The following is a 12,078-nucleotide window of genomic DNA, read 5'->3' on the forward strand; positions in this document are numbered from 1 at the left end:
GTCCTTGCACACGGGATCTGGATCTGGACCGACGTCCGGACATGGTCCAGTTAATTTTTTTTTCCACAAAACTATAAGTGAACACAAAAGTTTATCTATGAATATATATACACTAAAATAACAACAATAAATGCAAACTTGTCCCAATTTGTGAAGGTCAAACATGAGCACGCACCACACAGCGCTGACTGCCTCGTGCAGTGACGGTTAGCGCTTTTTCTTGTTAACAAAAACGTGTCGATTAAAAATTTATTTTTTTATTTTTATTTATTTTTTTTTGCATAAAGAAGAGTTAAGCTCGTCTTGGGAATACATTAAGAAGATTGAATACAAAGTTTGTGTGTGTTAAGACCAAAAAAAAAAAACGTTATGTAGAACCATCATGTTAAGCATGGTGGGGGGCTAAATAAATAAATAAATATTTCCATACTCAAAGCACTTTTAATTCTTTTTTCATGTACAAAACTTGTTGAACAATTCGATTATTATAATTTAGATAAGGTAATTATCTGACTAAAACCGGCTGGCATTTGCTCGTTACTTATTACAAACGATTTAACTAGCATTAGTTTAAAAACAAGAACACAATTCTAAACAGAACTATAAAAATAAATATCAAATTTTGCTTAAACATCCTTACTGTGACTGTATACTCCTGAGGAAAGCGCAGTTTGAAAAAACCTCCCTCGCGCTGTATCAACCCGCGCACACGTTTATCTTAAAATGTAAATTATATTATTTCATATTATATGGACTGATATAGTTTAAAAAACAAAAGTCAAATAAAAGTACAAACAAAATTTTCAACATAAGACACGGTACTATTTTCAGTGGAAGAATACCAGTTCAGTTTGGGTAGTGAGATGAACATCGGCACTACATTTTCCTCTTTGACATTTAGAAGATGGCATGAGTTTCAATTCAAAATGGCATCTGTCCTCCAGATGGCGCTCAAACACAGACAAATACAGTAACCTACAGACGATTAAAAGCTGATAGTTTCCTAAAACTCCCTTGTGGGGAGGAAAGACTGGTAATTACACCGTTTTTTAGTTATTACGAATGTTATACGACTTAAAATTAGTCATTTTTCCTGGTTTAAAAGGCTGTATTCTACTGGAGAAAATCTAAATGGAGCAACGGAATTTTAAAATGATTGTCAACTTAACAACTTGTGTTCATAATTATGGTAAATAACACTTAAATTCCTTTTAAATAATGTGAAATAAAAGTGTGTGTGTGTGTTGAGCTATCCTGTTTGACATTAATCTTGGTTTGCTATTTCCTTAGAAAGCTATTAGCCTTTTTCCTAATATGGATAAATTTTGTGTTAGTCTTCTTTTAATTAGGACTCTTTATTGTTTAAGATATTTAAAAATAAATATTTTATGCTGTATATTTATCAATTAACCAACAGTATTTCTCATTGCTATTATTTTAATTCGCTTAACAGTTACCATGAGCAGAGAGAGAACATTTAACTGTTTATGACTTCCTGATTTAAAGCTTAAACAAGAAAAGATTGGTATCTGGACCGGTATCGGCTGTAAAAATCCTTATCGGAGCATCAGTAATGAACACCATTAGACTAAAGCGCTCTGCATCTGACGGGTAAATGAACTCACCCAATCACATCCTATATGAGATTATTCAGATATCTACACAATACACACAGAGCGGTTCGAGAACTGACTCCAGCCCAGAACCATGACAGTGGAAATGTCTAATAGTGCAGCTTTAAATATATTTAAGAGGAGCAGACTTCAAACACTGAGCATTGAGGTTTATTGTATTTGTTTACAAGGTAAACAGGTTCACGGTTGTTTTGTGCATACAGTCTGTAAAATGAACTGAAAATATTAGATTTAGTTTATCAGAAGGTAAATTAATGTGTCATGACTCACACTATGTTCCTAAATTCTGTCATAATTGACCAGCTCAAGTTTTCTCATGCCTACTTATATTTACTTATATTGTGGCACATTAATGTTACTATCTCTAAAAAAAAAAAATGTTTAAAAAACAAACAAAAAAAACCCTAAACTTCAACTGTGCTCCTAAATTTTTGTAATTAGGACAAGTGCTCCTAAAAGAAATAGTCTTGCGTCTCTCCTCCTGTGAACACTGTTAAAGACTTGTACGTTAGCAGGAATGTAGCACAACATTTAGGTGAAAGCAGCGGTCTGTTCATTTAAATGTGAAAGTGCAATAAAAATATGTTGTCCCTGAAATCAATCAATAATCGTGATCAATAATCGATATCTCAATATTGATCAAAAATAATCGTGATTATCATTTTGGCCATAATCGTGCAGCCTACCTGCATTGTTAGATAAAAATCTTAAAAATTCACGTGACATGGACGTTAAAGTCATTTGCTTATGTCATGTTTCATGTAGGTTATTTTTGCAGGAATGATGCCGTTTGTCAAGTCATGTTGGATTTCCCACGTTAAATCATAGCACTTCTTCTCTGTCGGCACCACATACGTGTTTGGAACGTATTTTCTCAGAGGCTTTGGCTGTAAATAATTAAATTACACACACACAACTTTTTTTTTTTTTCTAAAATACATGCGATTAAAAAAAAATCATTATATAAGATCTCCCCTCGTATAATCTCAATGCAAAAGTTGATGATTTCCATCATGAGATCGTGTTTGTTCTTCACAAACAGTACAATGTCTCTAAAGTACAGGGAAAATAAGTTTTCTATTTAAAGTAATTATTTAAACAGAGTGAATTTGGAAGCGTCATGCTTAAAAACAAGCCTATTTATTATTATTATTATTATTATTATCATTATTATTAATGAAAGGCAAAGCTGTTTTAAGAACATAATCCTAAAATCCACTAAAAAGTGGGCAAAGTGGAGTGTACTCTGAATGTTTTTTTTGACAGAAATGTATGGTACAGTTATAGTAGACTACATACACACTAAGTACTAATACTTATGTTCAGTGGTATGTGAACAGTTTATGTAATTATAAACGTACAAATGATAGTTTATTGACATTTTAAATGAGTTGGTGGACATTAGTATCCACTAGGTGGCAGCAGTGCAGCTGTTATATCGCCTCACTGAGCAGTCTAGTGCTGTCTGAAACCTCTCCCTAGATCTTTTCACATCATCAATAGGTGATGTGTGTATGCTATAAGGCTGGTCTGTTTCATATCCTTTAACTAGAATGACTATTGTCTCATGGCCTGTAGGGGGGTTGTGGAATATATCCTTACAATTACAGGGGTCTCTGGCTAGAAGAAGCACTTTTCAGCCCTCAGAATGTCATGGAAACAATCTTTCCGGCCTAAGTTAAAATAAAACTTCAGAGACAGAGGGTTTGTAGATGCCAAAAAATTATCAAACTTTATTGAAACAATAAAGTGATTCACTCTGCAGAAACTCTAAAATATGCAAACACACACAAGCCCCTTTTATACCTTTCTTCACAGTGCACTCATCTTAGGTGGGATTTTACCTTTTCTCATTAAAAACAGACCAGCCTTCTTTGCACTATTAATTATTCATGTCTATATGATATCTTAGATTTGTGGAGCATGCGCAGTTAGTTGCTTTTTAGAAAGGTTTTATAAGGACAGTGTTTTTTTTTTTTTATCCAAAAAAAATAAAATACTCTTACTGGTTTGTTATATGCACCGCTAACTATAAAATCTGGAAAACAAGGTGTAAATTGATTAATAATCAGTGTCATATCCCCGCTGAAAGGGTCTTTAAACAGATTGTGAGTGAATTACAAAGACGAAAGAAAAACAGAAGAACAAAAAATCAACACCCATGGACTTTAATAATAATAAACAGTTATAATGCACACCTTCCAGCCAATCAGGATCCAGTATTCACACTGACCATGGTATAAGTGTAATTAATGCTTAAGATTCATAATGACCTTACGATATGTGTTGCTTTATTCCAAAGCTGCAGTTCATAGAAACCTCCTCACGGCTAAAGCTGCAGAGATGGAGGTCGAGGGGACCATGAAGAGGCGGCTCCAGCTGGCATCAGAGCGAGAGTGTGGGCGCAAGAGCAGACTTTTGATAAAGGAGGGTATTTACACTGTTTTAACTGGTGTGTTTTTTGCGCTGGTGTGTTTTTTTTTTTTATTAATTTGTTAAAATGTTCATATTATAGTCTATTTTTAATTGTTTATAAAAGTCCTTGCTGTTTTTAAGTGGCTGAATTAGTGTGTGTGCGCGTGTGTGCGTGCGTGTTGGTAGCTGGGTGGGTATATAGTTCTGGTCGGAAGTTGACATACCCCTTGCAGGAGAAAGAGACCCTGTGTAATCTGTTTAAACGACTTTTACACATGTTTTGCAGAGAGATCATTTTCACCTTGCTGTTTGGGTCTCTGTCCCACACTGTTACAGTGCAGTATTGAGAGCGCGCGAGGGAGATCGATTTTCTATCAGAAACAGTAACTATATAAAATGGACGTCAACACGCACCACTCTGTGAGGTCATTTCTCGCTCTCAACAGAGTAGTTGTGATTGTTCAGTGTTTACGACGGGGCCAAAACATTCAAGGCCATGGTGTATTTTGACTGTTCCTGTAGCATAATCTCACCAAACTGTGTGTACACGAGTCCACAGACACTGAGTCTATTCACAGTTCCATGCTGTGTAGATGTTCTGCTCATCCTCACTGTACCGTAAAGGTCAGAACCTCACATCTGTAACCTTGTAGCTTTCCTTAATCAACACGACTGCAACAAAGCTTGTGTGTCACTACTATTTTTAGATCTCCGCCTCTCAAATCTATCGGCGCCCTACGCGGCTGGCTCTCAAATCTATTGGCACCCTATGCGTCCGGCTGTCAAATCTATTGGCGCCCTATGCGTCGGGCTCTCAAAACTATTGGCGCCCTTCACGGGCAGTTCTCAAAAGTATTGGCACCCGATCCGAATTTTGCCACGGCAAGCACCACTCACATTTTCTTCAGGAAATGTACCTTAAAATAATAAAAGTCTCTCACTAGGCTGTGTGTCGAGATAAACGTGAAAACATCTTGAGTTTGTGTTCACCACAGACCTTATTTCCGGCATTTAACCCAAAACCCCATTGACGGAAGTGCTAATACGCTGACTCGTTTCTGGGTTTCACGACTCATTCCTGCAGCACTCTGTAAGACGGGCTGTTGTTATCAAACCATCGAAGTAGGATAAGCGGCTTTGGTAATGATTCTTTAAATGAGCCGATTCAGAATCCTCTTCTTGAATCGTTTGAGTCGTTCTCACTCGGTCAGGGTTGCACGTGTGGGTTGCTTTTCCTGCACGTGTAATCAGCACGTGTTCACAGACCATAAATCCCGACCCCATGGTAGACACTCGACAGAAATTTCATACTAAAGTAAGTATTTTATATTTTCTGGGTCTAAACAGAGCAGAAGTATTGCTAATGTGTTGTACAGATTCTATTGGACTGGTGAACTGTGTGGATTTGTATATTTAACCCAGTTTAATATGGCCTGCTTTGTTCAGTCAGAGACAAGTAAATCTGTTCTAATGCTCATTTATTTTCCATAGATAAAACAAATGTTTGCTTACACATGAATACGTACTTTATCCCTTCAGAATGGTGGAGATTTGTCTCTTAACTATTTTAAATTTGGTTCTCTTCAACAGGTTGTGTTTGAGTTGTGCAGGCTTGTGTCACCTGACTTAAAGAAGGCATTGTTTGAAGGGCTTGATCAACACCTCCCACGGCTCCTGCAGTTGTACAACACCGAGAGGCAGTGAAATACCCGAAATCCAACATGTGATGACCCGCATTGATCAAGAGGTAAGTCTAATGAACTTTAGTTTGTTCTGCTCCAGAAATGAGCCGATATCCAGCAGAACAGCACTGATAGTTGTGTAATAGACGTGCACAGTAGAACTGTCGTGATTAATAAATAAACTTATAAATGTGATTACTTGATGAACGTAGACAAAACTCTATACATGTGAAATGTTTTGTTGAAGTTCAGATGAAACTCTGATGTACAGAATCTTCAACAGAGTTCTGCAGAAAGATTTTGAATGCCTTTCATTCACCAGAACAAATTTGCAGTTGAACAGTCTGTCTAAAAGAAAAAATCTAAACACACAATATAAAATTCCTGCAGTGTGAATAAAGCCTTTGTGTTGCTTTTATCAAACATGTCTAGTACTCTCGGTTCAATGTGCACAATTTACCCCATTTAAATGCATTTTGGAAATTGTTTCACATGGCCTTAAACTGTGAATATTCACTGTACGCCAAATAAGTAATCAAAGAATGGAACTGAATTTTTTCTTCTCTAATGGACCATTAATCACAATTATAAAAGATGATGCATCAGGTACAAATTCAGAGCCCCCCCCTACCCCCACAATGGTTGCATGACTTTTGCTACACCATTTCCACCGTGTGTGTTACAAATCACTTTGAGGTAAAGCACTGCTGCTGCGAAGCCCTATTGGATCTGCTCCGTTTTTAAAATTATTATTATTATTAATATTAATAATAATAATAATAATAATAATTATTATTATTATTATTATTATTATTATTATTACATTTGCTCTCTCTATCTCTGACTCTGACTCGCTCGCTCTCTGACACACTCTCTCTCTCTCTCTCTCTCTCTCTCTCTCTCTCTCTCTCTCTCTCTCGCTCTTCCTACCAGTAAAGAGTGAGAGACATCACAGCGAGAATGCAATTCCAAATCTGTAACGTGTAATTTTACGCTATCAGAAGGAGGGACACGTTCAATCTCAGTCTTTAATTAGATCTCTGGTAACGAAGGGGTGAGTGTATGTGTAAAACAATAACATGCATGATGTATATTATGATCAGATCGTATACGTGATTATAAGCAGATTATTCCTCTAATCTCATAATGGATTAAAAATGGAAACCGAGCTTCGGCACATCAGTAATAATAATAATAAGTGGTATGATGTGATCAGTGGATCGATGAGGCTCTCTCTGAGTCACTCAGCGTTTCGTCTTCTCTCCACACCGTCATGTGTCTTTCCTTTTCTCCTGTCCGTGGCTCTGAGACGTGCTGACGTTCAGGTCTGGCAGGATGTTCCATGATGGACACCTCCAGGGGAGTCGGGCTGATCGAGTACAAAGTGTTTATGTGTGCTAAAGGGAAGAAATCTGGTGGAAAGTCAGAGTTATAGAGTTATAGTGCTGAGAAAAGTTTGTAAAGAAAAAAAAATATATATATATATATATATATATATATATACATAAAAATATATATTATATATAAATTTTATATATGGTTTTTATAAGGTTTTCATTTCTTTGATTCACCCTCGTATGTAAATGCACTTGTTCTAATATGTTATCGTTCCTATAGTAGCCGATAATCAAGGATGGGGTTGTGTGACGTGTTACCATGACCACCTGTTATTGTTATAGGGGCGTGGTGGGTTAGTGGTTATCATGTTGACCTCGCTTCTCTGGAGTTGGGGTCTGGGGATCGAATCGAGATTTAGTGCTTCAGTGCTGTGTTTTGTGATAAAAGCCTAGTTTATGGTTTCTGAGGCCCTCATTGTATCTGCATTATTATAACGTATTGTACTGGGGAGCTGTTTACCAAACAGTCAGTAAACCCTGCTGGAAGTGTCTTTTTTTTTTTTTCTTTTAACCCAAATCACTTTCTGTGCGAGGGTGGATTGAGTGTTTTCAGTCCCGTCTCGGGCTAAACCATCACAGCTCTATTAAAATTCTGTCATCAAGTCTGAACATTGGAACCCAGCTTCCTTTTTCTTCAAGAACACACTATATGGCTAAAAGTTTGTGGACACCTGACCATCACACCCGTACAGTATACGCTTGTTGAACATCCCCTTCCAGATGTATTTCCCCTTTGCTCTTACAATAGAGTCCACTCTTCTGGCCAGTAAAGTTCTTCTGCATGAACCGTAACACACTGTGTCTTCATGGAGCTGGGTTTGTGTACAGGGGTGTTGTGATGCTGGAACCGGTTTGGGTCTATTAGTTCCCGTGAAGGGAAATTGTAACGCTACAGCGTACAGAGATGTTCTATACAGCTGTGTGATTTCAGCTGTGTGGCAACAGTTCAGGGAAGAAGCACATGTGGGTGTTATGGTCAGGCGTCCATATACTTTTGGTTACATGGTGTATCATGTTTATGCTGTAATGAAGATTCAGTGAACTGCACGCTGGTGACTGATTTCAGCACGAAGGACACCAGCTGAGGCCTGAGTCACTATGAGAGCCTGACAGAAACAAGTCTCTCTCTCTCTCTCTCTCTCTCTCTCTCTCTCTCTCTCTCTCTCTCTCTCCATTTCTTTAAGCTTAGGAAAGAATTAACAGGTCTACAAATCGACACTCTAAACTGTCAACAACCCACCAAATTATCTGCATATGCGGATGATATCACAGTTTTAATTAGAGGTGATGTTAAGGTGGTAAAATACGCTCTGGAATGTTATGGAAAAGCTTCATCTGCAAAAGTCAACTGGCATAAGAGCGATGCCGTGTGGTCAAGCTGTCAAAAGTCCATCACTTCCTGGCATCATGGACTATCAAATATCAACAGATATTAACCCCTTTCGCCCCGACACTAGCGTTCATTCCACCGGCGGAATGGAAAACAACTTATCGGACATTTTCAATTAGTATAGATAATCTGCTCATGGTCACTGTTAACTGAATAAAATAATAGCAATGAGAAATACTGTTGATTAATTGATAAATATACAGCATAAAATATTTATTTTAAAATATCTTGAACAATAAAGAGTCCTAATTAAGAGTAGACTAACACAAAAATGATCCATATTAGGAAAAAGGCTGATAGCTTTCTAAGGAAGTAGTGATCTAAGGTTAAGGTCAAATTGATATTAAATGCAACCCATAGTAATTAAACATTATTTCATTTCTCATTTTATTTATATTTTATGAAGTTATTATAATATCTATTTTTTTATATATTAAATGATTTATTTATAACTAAGCACATTTTCTGTCTTTACATTTTAGTAGTTTTATTTTTGTTTCAGTTTTAGATCGTTTCCCCAGTACAGTGTCCATGTATGCTGATAATATTGTGTTTTGGGGGGATAAATCAAAACATAGAAACTGGAGTTGACTTTTCTAGTGATATCTGGCAACCGTGAGTTTAAATGGAGTGAATTAGCGTTAGTGAAGGAGAGCTGCAGTGCACTGTATGTTTACAGACGGAACAGTTCTACTCTTGATTGTGATTGGTGAGGAATTATTTAATAAAGAAGTTTGATTTGAACCCACCTTGTAATGTTATTATTAATTTACTCCGCCCGAAGCCGCTGTGTCTACACGAGCAGGTGAAAGTTCAGGTCATTTTGCGGGATCAATAAAAGATGGCGGTTGTGAAATCGGAGAGTTGAGAGAAGCAGATTATGTAGAGTCACTTCATCATAATGGCTTCTTTGCAGTATTTCCACACTTGTACAGTGGACTGAGGAGATGAAAAGCAGTGTGAAAGTAACTGTTGCGCGGTGTAGATGTATTTTGGACAACCTGTAATTTTTATTCCGATTGTATTATACAACTCCGAACAGGTCACTCACACCGGTGTGAATAAATATTTATTCACAGTCACACAAAGTACTTTTCAGTCACAATGCGAGTGAAATGGTTGCACCGTAGAGCCCTGAGTTTATCTGCAAAGTTTTTTTTTCCCACTCAGCGTGATTAGGTTTAATGTCCCCGACAACCTCTGAAGTGCTATTTAGCATCGTGCTAATTTCATGATTTCCCCTCGCTCTGGAGCTCGAAGCGAAGCTAGCAACTCGAGGGCTGAAATGCTAATTCCGTTTCGGGGTTTTGGCACTACAAAATGACGTCATCCCTGCGCCACTCTATGGTGATTGGCTGTAGTGTAGGAGCTGCTTGATTTGATCTGCAGTGGAGTTTTCTGTGAGCGGAGGACGGAATTTAAATGTCAATATCGCAGTCGATCATGTTCATTTAATCGTGGGCAGTCAAAATCGTAATCGCAATCAATATTCGATTAATTGTGCAGCCCTAATCTGCACTAAAGAAGTTTTGGGAGCAAGCAGTTCACATTTTCAACTATGAAGTCTGCAGGACAGACAAGTGCTACAGTGCATTTACAATAGCTCTCAGTATAGCTCTAGTGTCTAAACCAGACACTAGAGAGGGACATTAGCTGAGAGACATGAGGTCATTTCCAGTAAGGGAACACAGTGAGTATCGATACTCCCTGGTTTTTGTGGTGCGTTGTGGGGATTTTTTAGGGAGTGAACGTTCCAGTGCACTGGAAGGATTTTGCAATTGAGACAACACTTAAAATGGCTGACTCCCTGGTCTCTTGAGCCCATACCCTAAACTCAACAGGAAGTCAGCATTTTGATTTTTCTCTTAATTTTTTCCTCCGTTTTTTTGCCATTTCCAGGCCTCGTACTATAACGTACTCCTCCTAGAGCTTTCATCAGATCGGCATCACGTTCGGTCAGTCTCATCTACAGGCATTGACGATGCTAAATTGCGAAGCTTTTGAATTTTTGCTGCTTGCCGTGGGCGTGGCGCTCTCACAAATTTAGAAGTTTCACCATGAAAAAGGAAGTTGTTATAACTCAAACATAGAATGTCCAATCCTGGGATGTCACGATACCAAAAATCTAGTAGTCGGTACCAGCAAAAATACACGATACTCGATACCACTTTGTGTATAAATAAATAATACTTTTAAATCCTTTATTTAAACACTTGAGCATTATAAAAAACAGTCACATAATATAAAAAAGCAATTACAAAATAGATATATAATAAATATGTAGGCATAAAATGTTTTTTCTTCGAGATGTTCTGAAATGAGGTCTGGTTTCGGTGTATAGTTTGGGGATCTCTGTATACATGAAGTAATTTTTGCCTGGTACCTGGGGTTGAACTGCTGAAGCAGAGGGAGGGGGAGAGGGAGAGGGAGGGAGGAGCAATCACATTTTAGCCCAGAACCTTTAGCTTGCCCTTGCCAGGAGGTTCAGACTTGGCTTTCAACAAGATAAAGAGCCAAGCATACTTCCAAATGAACACACAAATGCTTCAAGAAACTCAAAATCAGTGTTTTACAATGAGCTTAAAATGTCCTCCATGGTGCCATGGACCAGGACCCCTCGGTCTGCAGCATTACAGGAAGATTTCAGGTTAGACATTACGGGAAGAGTCTCGGTGCTGTTATTGTCTCTGGGGCAGACATCCGTTAACATTGTGACCCCTTCTCTGGAGAGAACAGCATTACAATTCTGAAAACAGTTGTTGTAAATAATAATTCACTACTTGAAGCATCTACCTGAGCTCCTGCTACGCAGTAACTAAAACTGTCTGCAACTCACGTGTTACTTCATTCTTTAGTTCCTTCTCTTAAGTGTAGAGCCTCTGTCAGATTGTGTGATTGATAAAGAAAAGCACATAAATGACAAAATACCAGTTTGAGTGCCTAGTGGTCTAATGAGGAAATGCTCTTTGGAAGCTCAATATATGCACTTATCCGTTTGCATTTTGATTTGGCTGTTAGTGCTGGGGATGTCCTTAAGGTGATGTGCTGCTTTTGGCAGATTTAGTAATTCTCTTTAGTCACATGAGCACTAATGGTTTTTCTAAATTTTGATGTAGTTTATTTTGGATACAGGCAGAGGAAGCTCAGCAAAAGCTTAAGAGACAGAATGGAGAGGACCCAGGTAAGCTATTTCTTCAGTGATTGTAGTCATATCTGAAAATGATTGGTCAGTTGAATGCAGATTGCTGAAGTGTGAGTGTCTGTGTGTGTCGTAGCCCTGCCTCCATTCTGCCCACTGTTTGCCAGCTTGGGAAACATTCTGCAGTGTGACGTGCTGCTTGGCATGCTGGGAGCTGTGCTGCAGTGGGCTATGGAGCCCAGTGGAGGACACTGGTCTGAGTCCATGCTGCAGAGGGTAAATGTTTGGATGTTTTGTTAAAATGACATGATAGTGTAGTAAATTCAACAAAATTCCACTTGCTATGCTGTGTTCATGAGCATCACTTTTTAATGACTGAGTAGTGTTCACAGTTCTGTATGTGTGTGTTGCTACAGGTGCT

At 38.0% G+C, this 12,078-nt stretch overlaps 2 protein-coding genes across 4 annotated transcripts in view; one reads left to right on the top strand and one right to left on the bottom strand.

The window, feature by feature from the left end:
* The window catches only part of LOC128630836 (NLR family CARD domain-containing protein 3-like), a 38,205-nt gene extending 26,394 nt beyond the window's left edge, over nucleotides 1–11,811 (top strand). Inside the window, exons 22-25 of the mRNA XM_053679114.1 lie at nucleotides 3,937–4,065; nucleotides 5,640–5,796; nucleotides 11,635–11,699; nucleotides 11,794–11,811. The gene's annotated coding sequence lies outside the window, so the exon portion shown is untranslated. The remainder of the gene's footprint in view (nucleotides 1–3,936; nucleotides 4,066–5,639; nucleotides 5,797–11,634; nucleotides 11,700–11,793) is intronic.
* The window catches only part of LOC128630844 (uncharacterized), a 320,670-nt gene that overhangs the window by 189,031 nt on the left and 119,561 nt on the right, over nucleotides 1–12,078 (bottom strand). The window lies entirely within an intron of this gene.

The sequence above is a fragment of the Ictalurus punctatus genome, unplaced genomic scaffold, assembly GCF_001660625.3.
Source record: "Ictalurus punctatus breed USDA103 unplaced genomic scaffold, Coco_2.0 Super-Scaffold_100068, whole genome shotgun sequence".
Taxonomy (NCBI): domain Eukaryota; kingdom Metazoa; phylum Chordata; class Actinopteri; order Siluriformes; family Ictaluridae; genus Ictalurus; species Ictalurus punctatus.